The sequence below is a fragment of the Lathyrus oleraceus genome, chromosome 6 (assembly GCF_024323335.1).
Source record: "Lathyrus oleraceus cultivar Zhongwan6 chromosome 6, CAAS_Psat_ZW6_1.0, whole genome shotgun sequence".
Classification (NCBI taxonomy): Eukaryota; Viridiplantae; Streptophyta; class Magnoliopsida; order Fabales; family Fabaceae; genus Lathyrus; species Lathyrus oleraceus.
In genome coordinates, this window is record NC_066584.1 from 425,537,436 (window position 1) to 425,553,184 (window position 15,749).

At 36.5% G+C, this 15,749-nt stretch overlaps 2 pseudogenes; both read left to right on the top strand.

The window, feature by feature from the left end:
* The first annotated feature begins 625 nt into the window (after nucleotides 1-625).
* Nucleotides 626-6,709, top strand: LOC127093132 (ABC transporter C family member 10-like; annotated as a pseudogene).
* Nucleotides 6,710-7,236: 527 nt separating this feature from the next.
* LOC127096052 (ABC transporter C family member 10-like) lies at nucleotides 7,237-11,167 on the top strand (annotated as a pseudogene).
* Nucleotides 11,168-15,749: the final 4,582 nt, after the last annotated feature.

Sequence of the window (15,749 nt, forward strand, 5' to 3'; positions counted from 1 at the left end):
ATGAAAATGGACCTTTAAGAATTGACAATTTCAATGAAATAGAATCAAAAGTACATATTTATAAAAGACAATTTTTTTTAATTTTTTATAATTATAACTCAACCTCAGAAGTTATAACTCATGTGTCCAATCCATGGTCCACCATTCATCAATCAACTTCTACCTTTATTTTTCTCTTTCATCGAGATGGTCAAATTTTGAATCATGATATATGACACTTCTTAACCAAAAGTAAAAAAGGAAATAAGGAATGACATATTGAGCGGAAAATATTTTCATACAATATATTACCGTGGAATGCTAATTTGACACCAAAGTATAACACTACACCGTATAAAATACTCAACTTTATATTTTTTAATATTGTATTTGTACCTTGAAATGCGTACTTGTACATAATTAAATACATCATGATAAGATACAGTGTAGAATATTGGTGTGAAATTTAATGTCATCCTACCATTCTTCTATTTGTAAGACAACATTAATTAAATCAGAATCTATTTGTAAGACAAAACAACGAGTTTAAATCATTTAACATTCTTCTTCTCTTTTAGTTATCTATAATTTCAAGCATCATCTATTATTTATTACAGGTTTGCTTATTCACCATCAAGAGTACGGATAATAATAACTCGACACTGACACATCAATAATTGAAAAAAAAAATAAGAAATTAATTAAAGTGAGGGTTGTCTGTTTCGGACACCAAACTTTTTTTTCTTTCTAGAAGTGAAGTGTGATGTTTTTCATACAGATTTTGAAGGAACAGAGAGAAGAGAAAGAAAATGGCCGGATTTTGGAGTGCGTCTTGTAGTATTTATGATGTTAAGTTTCTCATTGATCCTTCCACATGCATCAACCATTTCTTAATATCTTGCTTTCATGTGTTTTTTCTCATCGTGCTGCTATTTGTAATCATCATCCACAAGTCATCATTAAAACCATGTCAGAGTCTTATACATAGGGAAAGATATTCAACTCTGCAACTAGTTTCTGCCATAACCAATGGTGTCCTTGGGTTGGTGCATTTGTTTTATGGCATTTGGATTTTAGAAGACAAGTTGACGAAAAACCAAACGGCATTGCCTCTTGATTTGTGGTTGCTGGAATTGTTTCAGGGATTAACATGGTTGTTAGTTGGTTTAACATTAAGTCTTAAGTTTAAACAAATTCCAAGAGCATGGTTAAGGTTTTTTTCTATTCTAATCTTCTTAGTTTCTGCTATAAACTGTGCTTTATCCTTGTTTTATGTAATCGTTAGTATGCACTTGTCCTTCAAAGAAGGAGTGGATGTTCTATCTTTTCCTGGGGCAATTTTATTGCTATTATGCACATATAAGGAATCTAAGTGTAGTGACACTGACAGAGAAATCAATGAAAGCCTTTACGCTCCTTTAAATGGTGAGTCGAATAAAGACGATTCCGTTAGCCGCGTGACACTATTTGCGAAAGCTGGATTCTTCAGTAGGATTTCATTTTGGTGGCTGAATTCTTTGATGAAAAGTGGGAAAGAGAAAACACTTCAGGACGAAGATGTGCCGATGTTGAGGGAGGAAGATAGAGCAGAAAGTTGTTATTCGATGTTTCTAGAGCAATTAAACAAGCAAAATCAGAAGGATCCATCCTCACAACCATCTGTTTTGAAGACAATGGTTTTATGCCATTGGAAAGAAATTTTGATGTCAGGATTCTTTGCAATGCTCAAGGTACTTGCACTTTCTTCTGGACCTTTGCTTCTCAATTCCTTTATATTAGTTGCTGAGGGTTATGAGAGTTTCAAATATCAAGGTTTTGTGTTGGCCATATCACTTTTCTTTATAAAAATTATAGAATCTCTATCACAAAGGCAGTGGTATTTCCGCTCGAGACTCATCGGTCTCAAAGCTAAGTCGCTGCTTACAGCTGCAATCTATAAAAAACAATTGAGGTTGTCCAATTCTGCGAGATTGGCGCACTCTAGTGGTGAGATAATGAATTATGTAACCGTGGATGCTTATAGAATCGGAGAATTTCCTTACTGGTTTCACCAAACATGGACAACAAGCTTCCAACTATGTATCTCGTTGGTAATACTTTTCCGTGCAGTTGGGCTAGCTACACTTGCATCCTTGGTTGTGATAGTTATCACAGTACTTTGCAATACACCACTTGCAAAGTTACAACACAAGTTTCAAAGCAAATTAATGGTTGCACAAGATGAGAGATTGAAGGCTATTTCTGAGGCTCTTGTGAATATGAAGGTACTGAAGTTGTATGCATGGGAAACCAGTTTTAAAAACTCTATAGAAGGATTACGGAATGAGGAACTCAAATGGTTGTCTGCAGTGCAATTGAGAAAGGCATACAACACATTTCTCTTTTGGTCGTCACCGGTTATGGTCTCTGCTGCTACGTTCGGAGCATGTTATTTTCTTAACGTTCCTTTGCATGCGAATAATGTTTTCACTTTCGTGGCAACTTTACGCCTTGTTCAAGATCCAATTAGAACTATCCCTGACGTTATTGGGGTGGTTATTCAGGCAAAAGTTGCTTTCGCTCGGATTTTAAAATTCTTGGAGGCACCCGAACTGCAGAGTGAAAATATTGGGAAGAGGTGTTCAGAAGACAATACAAGGGGCTCAATTTCAATCAACTCTGCTGAGTTTTCATGGGAAAATAATAACTTATCAAATCCAACATTGAGAAATGTTAATTTGGAAGTAAGACCTGGACAAAAGGTCGCGATTTGTGGTGAGGTTGGCTCAGGCAAATCAACTCTCTTAGCAGCAATTCTCAGAGAAGTTCCTATCACTCAAGGGAAAGTAAGATTTTGCTTTTTTTTAATTGTATAAACGTTTGCATACTTTCATTATTTATAACCCTTATATCACTTGGCATGTAAATTCGACTTTTTGTACATTTGAGTGCTAATAGTAAAAGGTATTGGATTATTTTTTCTGGAATACAGATTGATGTTTATGGGAAGTTTGCGTATGTTTCTCAAACAGCATGGATACAGACAGGTTCAATAAGGGATAATATATTGTTTGGATCACCTATGGATGTTCAAAAATATCAGAAAACTCTTCATAGGTCTTCACTAGTGAAAGATCTTGAGCTGTTTCCTCATGGTGATCTCACTGAAATAGGAGAGAGAGGGGTTAACTTAAGTGGTGGTCAGAAGTAACGAGTTCAACTTGCTCGTGCTCTTTATCAGAATGCTGATATATATCTCTTGGATGATCCATTCAGTGCTGTTGATGCACAAACTGCCTCAAATTTGTTTAATGTAATGATAAATTCACTTCTTTACATACTGTGTTCATAATACAGCACGCGGGCGCGCACATACACACTTTAAGTACTGTAGTTGGTTATGCTTATGACACAATTAACTGGACAGGAATACATTATGGAAGGACTTGCTGGGAAGACAGTTTTGCTTGTGACTCATCAAGTTGACTTCCTTCCAGCATTTGACTTTGTTTTGGTAATTTTATACATCATTGAAGCAATGATTATGTTTGTCATTGTTCTAACTCAAAATTAGAACATTATTTCATAATCTTTGGCTGACTGAAAATTATGCATGGATACAATGATTTCGCGGTACAGTTGATGTCAGACGGCAAAATCCTACAAGCTGCTTCGTATCACCATTTGTTGACCTCAAGCAAAGATTTTCAGGACCTTGTGAGTGCTCACAAAGAGACTGCTGGTTCTGACCGGCTTGTGGATGTTACTTCTTCTGAAAGAAATTCAAATTCTGCCAAAGAGATAAGAAAAACATATGTGGAGAAGGAAAATAAATTTGAAGCACCAGAAGGAGATCAATTGATTAAGCAAGAAGAGAGAGAAACTGGAGACCAGGGGTTTAAGCCTTACTTAACGTACCTGAATCAGAACAATGGATACATATACTTCTCCGCGGCTTCTATTTGTCATCTTATATTTGTGATTGGTCAAATATTGCAAAACTCGTGGATGGCTGCTAATGTTGACAATCCTAAAGTCAGCACTTTGAGATTGATTCTAGTTTACTTGTTGATTGGAGTTACTTCAACAGTGTTCTTATTGCTGAGAAGTCTTTTTCCAGTTGCTTTGGGCCTTCAATCTTCAAAGTCTTTATTTTTACAGCTACTTAACTCCCTTTTTCGTGCACCTATGTCGTTTTATGATTCCACACCTTTGGGACGGATACTTAGTAGGGTAAGAATATTAAACAGTCCTTTCTCTTTCCATTTTTTCATCTAAGTTAACGCAATGAATGGGAAATACTTATGCTTTGACTATTACTTCTTTGTTTAGGTCTCTTCTGATCTCAGCATTGTTGATCTCGATGTTCCATGTGGTCTTCTTTTCGCCGTGGGAGCTACTTGCAATTGTTATGCTAGTCTAACTGTTTTAGCAGTAGTAACTTGGCAAGTCTTGTTTGTCTCCATACCAATGCTCTATTTTACACTGCGGTTGCAGGTAATGAACAAATTCTTTGAATTAAATTGCAGTGATGATTTGGTGTTCTGTTTTTACATTAATACGTTATAATTATCTTTCATAAATTAAAAATGGGCTCGTTGAATTTTTTTTTTCTCCATACAGAGATACTACTTTGCTTCAGCAAAAGAACTGATGCGGATGAATGGCACAACAAAATCCTTTGTAGCTAACCATCTTGCTGAATCAGTTGCCGGAGCTGTGACAATAAGGGCTTTTGAAGAGGAAGATCGTTTTTTCGCAAAGAACCTTGATCTAATCGATATCAATGCTACTCCTTTCTTTCATAGTTTTGCTGCAAATGAGTGGTTGATTCAACGGTTAGAAACAGTCAGTGCTGTTGTTCTTGCATCTGCCGCACTGTGTATAGTTGTACTTCCACCCGGAACATTTTCCTCTGGTGAGACTTCTTCTATTAGTGCCTTTAGAATTTCCCTTTTATTGTTTTCTTAACCATAGTTGTGTTTTATGCAAGTAGTAAAATTTTAGCATATGATGCTATTTCAGGATTTATTGGCATGGCTCTCTCTTATGGCCTTTCCCTTAATGCTTCCTTAGTATTTTCAATTCAAAATCAATGCAATATAGCAAATTACATAATATCAGTGGAGAGGCTAAACCAATATATGCATGTACCAAGTGAGGCTCCTGAAGTAATAGAAGGAAATCGCCCTCCGGTGAATTGGCCAGTTGTTGGTAAAGTAGAAATAAAGGAACTCAAGGTATTTGCTATTATTTTGAAACTCATTTGCATAATGTTCTCTTCAAAATGTGAGCTTAAACTGAAACACGTGATTTGTTTCATGATATCGGAACAGATACGGTACAGGCATGATACACCACTAGTACTCCGCGGAATTACATGCACATTCGAAGGAGGACACAAAATTGGTATAGTTGGTCGAACAGGAAGCGGCAAGACCACTCTTATTGGTGCTTTATTTCGTCTAGTCGAGCCAGCAGGTGGAAAAATCATTGTTGATGGCATTGACATTTGTTCTATTGGACTTCATGATTTGAGGTCGCGCTTTGGCATTATACCTCAGGATCCTACTCTATTTAATGGAACAGTCAGATACAATTTGGATCCCTTATTTCAAAATTCTGATCAAGAGATATGGGAGGTAGTATTATTACCTGCTAAGTTAATTATCTCTATTTCCAAGTTCCAATAATTAATGTGGACTAATTGTGATTTGTTTACAAAGGTTCTTGGCAAGTGTCAGTTGCAAGAGGCTGTCCAAGAGAAAGAAGGTGGTTTAGACTCATCAGGTACATTTTCATGTTTTGCTAACACAACTTTGCAGTGATCAATTCCTGTCTAGTGTTCTGATTGGATAGGTTTATTTGTACTTAACTGCTATCATAAAAACTTGTGATAATGTCTGGAAGAGCTCATGAAAATAGCTTATTGGGATGTCTATGAAAACCACTAATAGCTTCTATGACAACAGTTTGAGTCTATTTTTTCTTTTGTTGTAGAAATAGCTCATACATAAGCACTTTATGATAAGCATTGCTATCATAAATGTTTAGTGGGATAAGGCTTGGTTGTTGTTGTTGTATCCAAACAGTAGTTCTTGATACCAATGTTTAGTAACAAATTGTTATACAGTTGTTGAAGATGGGGCCAATTGGAGCATGGGACAACGACAATTGTTCTGTTTGGGCCGTGCTTTGCTGAGGAGAAGTCGGGTATTGGTGCTCGATGAAGCAACCGCGTCAATTGATAATGCAACTGACTTGATTCTGCAGAAAACTATTAGGACTGAATTTGCAGATTGTACGGTAATCACGGTAGCTCACAGGATACCGACCGTGATGGATTGCACAAAGGTTCTTTCCATCAGTGATGGTAAGTAGCATATTAATTACTCTTGTTGATTTAGCACATTTGAAAATTTAGCAATGTTTTGGAGAGAGAATTGATCCTTTCATTATTTTGTTCTAAGAAAATAAAACGTGCAATTGAATTTTCAGGAAAACTGGTAGAGTATGATGACCCGATGAAGTTGATGAAGAGAGAAGGATCGTTGTTCGGGAAGCTTGTCAAAGAATACTGGTCTCATTTTCAATCTGCAGAGTCTCATTAAAGCTGAAAATGTTTCTAGGTTTTGTAGGATTGGCGAAAAGCCAAAAACGGCAAATAAAAGTAGATGTAACATGTATTATTAAATTTGGACAAACACTGGATCCTAGGTAGAAGAAAATGATGCAAAAGAATTCAATTGTAGTTGAGGTATGGGCAGTTTGACACTATTGTACAATGCTTTGGAACTTTAGATAAACTTCCTTGACCAATTCACCAGATGCTACATCTCCTTTAATATATCGGTATAGATTATATAAATTCTCATTTTAAATTTGCAAAGACACTCCCAATGATAGGTGAGACTTCATAAACAAAGTGATTCCTGATCACATAGCACCTAGTAAGAAAACCTACTTGAATGTGCTGCTTATTCTAAATACATAATAAGGACTATAGATTTATGTAGTTAATTAAAGACTGCCCTTAATAGCATTACTGTATCCACTTTGTGCATCATTGAATCTCTTCCAAATCATGACTCCGCCATATTTAGGAGAACTCTTAATAGCAGGAAGAACTTGAGAGATCAAAACTTCAGAAGGAATAAAAGCACCACTTGTAGCAGCAGCATTGTTAGCAGGAACACCTAAGAACACTTGTTTAGCTTGACTTGAAGTCCATTGAGTCCAAGCATTAACAAGATTGTCATCGTGCTCCTATTTGTAATGATGATCCACAAGTTGTCATTAAAACCATATCAGGGTATTATACATAGGCAAAGATATTCAACTCTGCAACAGGTTTCTGCCATAACCAATGGTGTTATTGGGTTGGTCCATTTGTTTTATGGCATTTGGATTTTAGAAGAGAAGTTGAGGAAAAACCAAACTGCATCGCCTCTTGATTTGTGGTTGCTGGAATTGTTTCAGGGGTTAACATGGATGTTAGTTGGTTTAACATTAAGTCTTAAGTTTAAACAAATTCCAAGAGCATGGTTAAGGTTTTTTTCTATTCTAATCTTCTTAGTTTCTGGTATAAACTTTGCTTTATCCTTGTTTTATGTAATCGTTAGTATGCACTTGTCCTTCAAAGTAGGAGTGGATGTTCTATCTTTTCCTGGGGCAATTTTATTGCTATTATGCACATATAAGGAATCTAAGTGTAGCGACACTGACAGAGAAATCAATGAAAGCCTTTACGCTCCTTTAAACGGTGACTTGAATAAAGACGATTCGGTTAGCCGCGTGACGCTATTTGCGAAAGCTGGATTCTTCAGTAGGATTTCATTTTGGTGGCTGAATTCTTTGATGAAAAGTGGTAAAGGGAAAACACTTCAGGACGAAGATGTGCCGATGTTGAGGGAGGAAGATAGAGCAGAAAGTTGTTATTTGCTGTTTCTTGACATATTGAACAACCAGAAACAGAAGGATCCATCCTCACAACCATCTGTTTTGAAGACAATGGTTTTATGTCATTCGAGAGAAATTTTGATTTCTGGATTCTTTGCATTGCTTAAGGTACTTGCAATGTCTTCTGGACCTATGCTTTTGAATTCCTTTATATTAGTTGCCGAGGGTTATGAGAGTTTCAATACGAAGGTTTTGTATTGGCTATAGCACTTTTCGTAATAAAAATTATAGAATCCCTGTCACAAAGGCAGTGGTACTTCCGCTCGAGACTCATCGGTCTCAAAGTTAGGTCGCTGCTAACTGCAGCCGTTTATAAAAAGCAACTGAGGTTATCCAATTCTGCTAGATTGATGCACTCTAGCGGTGACATAATGAATTATGTGACTGTGGATGCTTATAGAATCGGAGAGTTTCCGTTTTGGTTTCACCAAACATGGACTACTAGCTTTCAGCTATGTATCTCATTAGTAATACTTTTCCGTGCCGTTGGGCTAGCTACAATTGCCTCCTTGGTAGTGATAGTTATCACTGTACTTTGCAATACACCAGTTGCAAAGTTACAACACAAGTTTCAAAGCAAGCTAATGGTGGCACAAGATGCAAGATTGAAGGCTACTTCTGAGGCTCTTGTTAACATGAAAGTACTGAAGTTGTATGCATGGGAAACCAGCTTTAAGAATTCTATAGAAGGATTAAGAAATGAGGAGCTTAAATGGTTGTCAGCAGTGCAATTGAGAAAGGCATACAACGCATTTCTCTTTTGGTCATCACCTGTTTTGGTGTCTGCTGTTACATTTGGAGCATGTTATTTTCTTAACGTTCCTTTGCATGCGAATAATGTTTTCACTTTCGTGGCAACTTTACGCCTTGTTCAAGAACCGATTAGATCCATTCCCGATGTTATTGGGGTGGTCATTCAGGCAAAAGTTGCATTCACTCGGGTTCTAAAATTCCTCGAGGCACCTGAACTGCAGAGTGAAAGTGTTGGGAATAGGTATTCTGATGGTAATAGGAGGGGATCAAATACAATCAAGTCTGCTGAATTTTCATGGGAAGATAGTAATGTGTCAAAGTCAACTTTGAGAAATATAAATTTGGAAGTTAGCCCTGGACAAAAGGTCGCAATTTGTGGAGAGGTTGGCTCAGGGAAATCATCTCTCTTAGCAGCAATTCTCAGAGAAGTTCCTAACACTCATGGGAAAGTAAGATTTTGTTCCTTTTTTTAGTTATATAAACTCTGTCATACTTTCAATAATTATAACTTTCATCGCATTACCATTATAACTTTGTCATACTTTCAATAATTATAACTTTCTGTCATTCATTTGACAATTAATATTAAGAGGTATTTGTTATCTTTTCTGAATTACAGATTGATGTTTATGGGAAGTTTGCGTATGTGTCTCAAACAGCATGGATACAGACAGGTTCAATAAGGGATAACATATTGTTTGGATCACCTATGGATGCTCAAAAATATCAGAAAACACTTCAGAGGTCGTCACTAGAGAAAGACCTTGAGTTGCTTCCCCATGGTGATCTCACTGAAATAGGAGAGAGAGGGGTTAACTTGAGTGGTGGTCAGAAGCAGCGAATTCAACTTGCTCGCGCTCTTTATCAGGATGCTGATATATATCTCTTGGACGATCCATTCAGTGCTGTTGATGCACATACTGCCACAAATTTGTTTAATGTAAGGTCAACATCCTTTCTTCTCATACTGTGTTCAACTATTGTAAATATTTCAAATGCTTCCTTCCTACACGCATGCGCGCACACACTTTTTATAAAATAGTTTTATGATTATGACGCTATTAACTTGACAGGAATACATTATGGAAGGACTTGCTGAGAAGACGGTCTTGCTTGTAACTCATCAAGTTGACTTTCTTCCAGCATTTGATTTTGTTTTGGTAATTTTATACATCTTAAATCACTGATTATGTTTATCTCATTGTTATTTGCTTTTCTTTTCTTTTTCTGCGTGTAATCAATAGTTGTAAATTCTGTTATGCGTTCAAATTAGCAGTTGTTATTTAATCTTCGGCTAACTGAAAATTATGCATTCAAATTTTGCGGTACAGTTGATGTCAGATGGAGAAATCCTACAGGCTGCTACTTATCATGATTTGTTAACATCATGCAAAGATTTTCAGGATCTTGTCAATGCTCACAGAGAAATTGCTGGTTCTGAGGGGCTTATGGATGTTACTTCTTCTGAAAGACATTCAAGTTCTGCTAAAGAGATAAGAAAAACACATGTGGAGAAGGAAAAGGAGTTCGAAGCACCAAAAGGCGATCAATTGATTAAGCAAGAAGAGAGAGAGATAGGAGACCATGGCCTTAAGCCATACTTACAGTATTTGAGTCAGAACAAAGGATACGCATACTTCTTGATCGCTTCTCTATTTCACCTTATATTTGTGATTGGTCAGATATTGCAAAACTCGTGGATGGCTGCTAATGTTGACAATCCTAAAGTCAGCACTCTGAGATTGAGTCAATGCTGCTCCTTTCTTTCATAGTTTTGCGGCAAATGAGTGGTTGATTTAGCGGTTAGAAACAGTGAGTGCAGTTGTTCTTGCATCTGCTGCACTTTGTATGGTTGTACTTCCAACCGGAACATTCTCCTCCGGTGAGATAACTTCTACTACTGTATTTAGAATGTCCCTTTAACTGCTTTGTCTTATGGAGGTATTAAAATTTCAACAAATGATGTTATTTCAGGAGTTATTGGCATGGCTCTCTCATACGGTCTTTCACTTAATGCTTCCTTAGTATTTTCAATTCAATACCAATGCAATATAGCAAATTATATAATATCAGTGGAGAGATTGAACCAATATATGCATGTACCAAGTGAGGCTCCAGAGCTAATCGAAGGAAACCGTCCTCCGTTGAACTGGCCAGTTGTTGGTAGAGTAGAAATAAAGGAACTACAGGTGATTATTTATTATTATTTTGAAAGTTCTTCCATAATGTCATCTTGGAAATGGGAGAGTTTGAATTGAAACACATGATTTGTTTCTTGATATCAAAACAGATACGGTATAGGCCTGATGCTCCACTAGTACTCCGCGGGATCACATGTACATTTGAAGGAGGACACAAAATTGGTATAGTTGGTCGCACGGGAAGTGGCAAGACCACTCTTATTGGTGCTTTATTTCGTCTAGTGGAGCCAGCGGGTGGAAAGATAATAGTTGATGGTATTGACATTAGTTCCGTTGGACTTCATGATTTGAGTTAAAGGAACCTGGAAGAAAATGGTGCAAAGGAATTGTAATATGCAATTTGTAGAATGAGGTATTGAAAGTAATGTTCTACTATTGTGACATTGACTTTATTCGAATCCCATATCAGTTATAGTTTCCACAACCACAAACAAATCAGGGTGTGTCTCTCAGATGTATTGACGACAAACTCGAATAAAATCTTTGTTCGCGACTCCTCTACAATTCCATATAAAAACTTTGACTTGACTTTTGTGAATAATTATGTAGCCCTTAACATTGACTTTGGGTCTCCTTAACAACCTCCATCTCTGACTTAGGATCTTCTGCCATCGTTCCGCCATGCTCATCATTCACATTCCCTTTATCACCATTTCTATTTCCTTCGATAGAGAATCGAGTGTTTTCAGTATTAGGGATATTGGTGTCTTTTGGGTTACATGTAGGTGCAATTGACCCTTGTGCTCTCATCTTTTTTAGGCCAAGTTGGTCCAAATTATTAAGATTCCCCCTTTGAGGCCCAATAGAAAATATATCATCTGTATTTGCATGTGCAAGGCTTTCCCTGATATTCAAGCCCATCCCCTTGTTTCAACTATTTTCTCCATGTTGGCCCTCTTATTGCCATGTGTAACCTTGCTACTTTTCTCTTTCTATTTCTAATTGCCATGTGAACCAATAATCAATGATGTCTTCTAGGGTGTTCATGGGTGTAGATCGACTCACGAACCCGCTGATCCAAATCGAATCAATTCATAAATTACTCTAATCCATTAATTTACGGATATTCCCAACCCAACCCATAACAACCCGTATAATTTTCGTTCGGGTATCAGATTTGAGTTTTGCAATCCGCAGACCCGTTCACCCAACCCATTGATGTACTTTTAGTAATTTCTTATTATTTTTATTATTATTTTAAATAAAAATACAAAATTAATATCTCACTAATAACCATAATTTTTTCAATTTTTTTTATTTTCCATCAATAATACTACTAGACCAATGAGTTTACGTAATTCTAAAATTAAATATTATTTTCTATTTTCTTTTGTATCATTTCTAACATGTATTTTATGGAAATAACGTGTATTGTTGAATTTTATATTACTATCAAGTGTTATGTCATGTTGATGAATTTTATTAGATATTATATGACGTGTTTCATCGAATTTGAGTGTTATAAATGAGTATGATTGTATTGAATTGTGTTACAATTTTTTTAAACTGACAAAAAGAATCATAAACTTTTTTTTCATTTGAAACACAACCCGCGAATCCAACCCAACCCAACCTATAAATGAATGGGTCGGTTTGGGTCAGTTTTGAGAATGAAATTACGGGTTGGACGAAGAACCCAATCCATTGAAGTTTGAATGGGTTGGGTAACGGGTTAGGCCAAACCTGGTTCAACTCAACCCGTGTACACTCATAATGCTTCTTTCCTTTTTTATTTCTCTTTCTTTTTTGAGTTTCTTCTCTTTCTTCCACTTTTTTCTCAGAGATTTTCCTATTTGTAATTGACATTTTCGATTCCTCTTTTGTGCTCGTTGTTGCATTTTTATTGGCACCAAGGTCGTTAACTTTTGTTGTCTCATCAATAATAGTATCATCATTATTGTTATCAAGAATATTGAAATAGAATCCTTTAATGTTCTCCTATGAAGTCAAAAGTTCAAATGACCTTGCAACACCATTTGAACTTTTGACTTCATTACCAATTTTGTACTTGTGCCCATTGCGTTGCTTTTGAACCACTAGCCAGGGTCCTATGTTAGCAACATCGTTGTTATCCTTAACACCAGAAGTTGATGCTCCCATGAGACCATTTGATTCACTCCATGTCTTCTCCAAATCTCTTCGGGCTTCGTATCTTTCTGTATTGTGTTCAAATCTACCGCACAATAAACACAAAAGGTGGAGACCTTCTTATTCCATCTTGTAATGCCGACCTTTTATAGAGAACATTGCCAAGAGAGGTTTAGTCATATCAACTTGGATATAAAGTCTTGCATACTTCCTTTTCTCCCTTCTAAGAGTATTCTTGTCAACCTTGACAGTTTGTCTTATACGACCTCCAATGAAGGTGGGGAATTTATCATCATAGTACTATATTGGGAGTTCATAGATCCTTACATAAACTGTTATTTGTTATATAGCAACATTGGATGGATAAAAATCGGACACCACTCTCTCACAATGAGGTAATGATCATATATAAACCACATACCTTCCAACAAAGCTGTGTGCTGATTTTCTTTGCTAATGAACATGACAAAATAGTATTCTTGCCCTAAATCCACTATGTTGAGAATTCCACGCATGGCTCACATTTCCTGAAGCCTATTCTCTAAATATTTGTAACAAATTCTTCTTTCCAACATTTTGACTATCATTCCCTTTCTCCAGGGTTCAGTTATCCTTGTTTCTTCCAACTCCGAAGGAATGAATTCTGGACTGTCATAATCTCTAATCTTTTGTTGTTCTATCTTCAACCCTACTTCAATGTTATTCTTTGGGATATGATCTTCTATAACTGATGGCCTCAATGTCTTACCCTTGTCTTGTTCCATTGGTTCACCTATAACCATACTTTATTAGGACTTCATGGCTTTATCGTTCGTTTCTATTATATGGACTGAATTTGATTAGACATTTTCCATATGCATTGAAAAGTCCTCAACAACATCGGCTTCTACATCTTTGATTCTTTTGGTGATTCTCGCCTTCAGGTCATCTTCTTGGGTGTGGTTCAGATGGTTTGGCAATGCAAACCCTAGCGGGGGAAGTTCCATGCTAAAACCCTAATAGAGCTTTCTTGAAAGCGATGGTTTTTCCATTATTATCTTTTAAGTACATATAAAAATAGTTTCAAATTTGCACATAATAATAATAATAATAAATCATATTCATTTTATTCTTTCTTTTACTACGTAATCATGCTAGATTCAACTTATAATAATAATAATAATAATAATAATAATAATAATAATAATAGTTCTGGGTTGACTAGATCAACACCAGATTGTTCTGGGCCAACCACAACTATCGCATAATTAAGTTACGAAAAATAATTTAAATAAAATCGGGGCGTTAGAACTCTCCCCCACTTAGAACATTTTCGTCCTCGAAAATTACCTGATGCGAACAACTCTGGATACGACTCTCGCATTCTGATTTCCAACTCCCCAAGTCATATTTCCTCCGACAGCGCCTTCCCACACTACCTTCATGAGAGCAATCTCTTTCCCTCTCAATTGTTTCAATTATCGATCATCAATCCTTATAGGCAGAGCCTCGACTGTAAGGTTATACCTTACCTGAACATCATCCATCGGAATCACATATGATGGATCCGGAACATACTTCCGAAGTTGTGAAACATGGAGCACATCATGTAGATTTGACAAATTTGGTGGGAACACCACTCTATACGCAACAGGTCCAACTCGCCCATATATCTGATACATACCAATAAACCGAGGAGTAAGCTTCCTCGACTTCAAAGCACGTCATACACCGGTCACCAGAGTGACTCTCAAGAATACATGGTCTCCCTCTTGAAACTCAAGATCATTTCTCCTCTTATCATGGTAGCTTTTTTGCCTACTCTGCAAAGTTTTCATCTTCTACCGAATCAACTTCACATTCTCAATAGTTTGTTGGACAATCTCAGGTCCAAGCATTAGCTCTCACAAGATTCATGCCAACACAAAGGTGTCCTGCACCTTCGTGTAGCCGGGTTTTCGTTACCTTTAGGTTTATTGACTAAACCAAAAGTCAACATACAATTCGAGTCGCCACCGCACTTTTATTTGTCCAAAGGAAAGGCTAAAAAGCGAAAAAAGGCCGAGGTAAGAAGTTTTTAAAATCAAAAACTAATAAAAATGTCAGAGATCTAGGTAAGGGGGTTGGTTATGAAATGGGAAGGTTTTACGCACCCAAAACATCCTTAGTACTCTAAGGGAACCCTTTTTGCAAATATATGTTGTAGGTTGGTATTTGTAAAAAGATTTGTGCAAAATATTAGAGGGATGAGAGAAGAATGGATTATATTTACAAATTTTGTTGTTTGAATGGATGAACTCATTGCCTAAGTACCATCACAAAGGAGGATCAAAACCTCGTAGTTTGGGGTAAAAATCTCAAAGATTGGTGAATTGATTTGACCAAAAGCCTTAAGGTCTTTTGTTATCAAAGGGAGAAAACTCAACCTAAACCAATAATCCACCATGTGAGGGGGGCTTCAACATGCTAGTGAGGGGTTAACCCTATAATAAGCATGGAAGACTTATAATCCAACCACTAAGGATGAGGTGAGATTTACATCAACCACTATGATAACTCAAACCTATGACTAATGTTTTTGAAAAGGTTTTAATAAGGTGGCCATTGGAACCACAAAAACAACTTGAAATGAGTTATATTTACAAGTTAGGTTTATTTACAAAATGAAGTCAAAGTTAGATTAAGATTTATTCACAATGAGTATTTATGAAAATGGTTTTGAAAAGTCAAAGGCTTAAGGCCTAGGTTTCTAATTTGAGACAAAGTCAAAGTTTAGAAAAATAATTTTTGGCTTGGCTAGAGTGGGGAGAA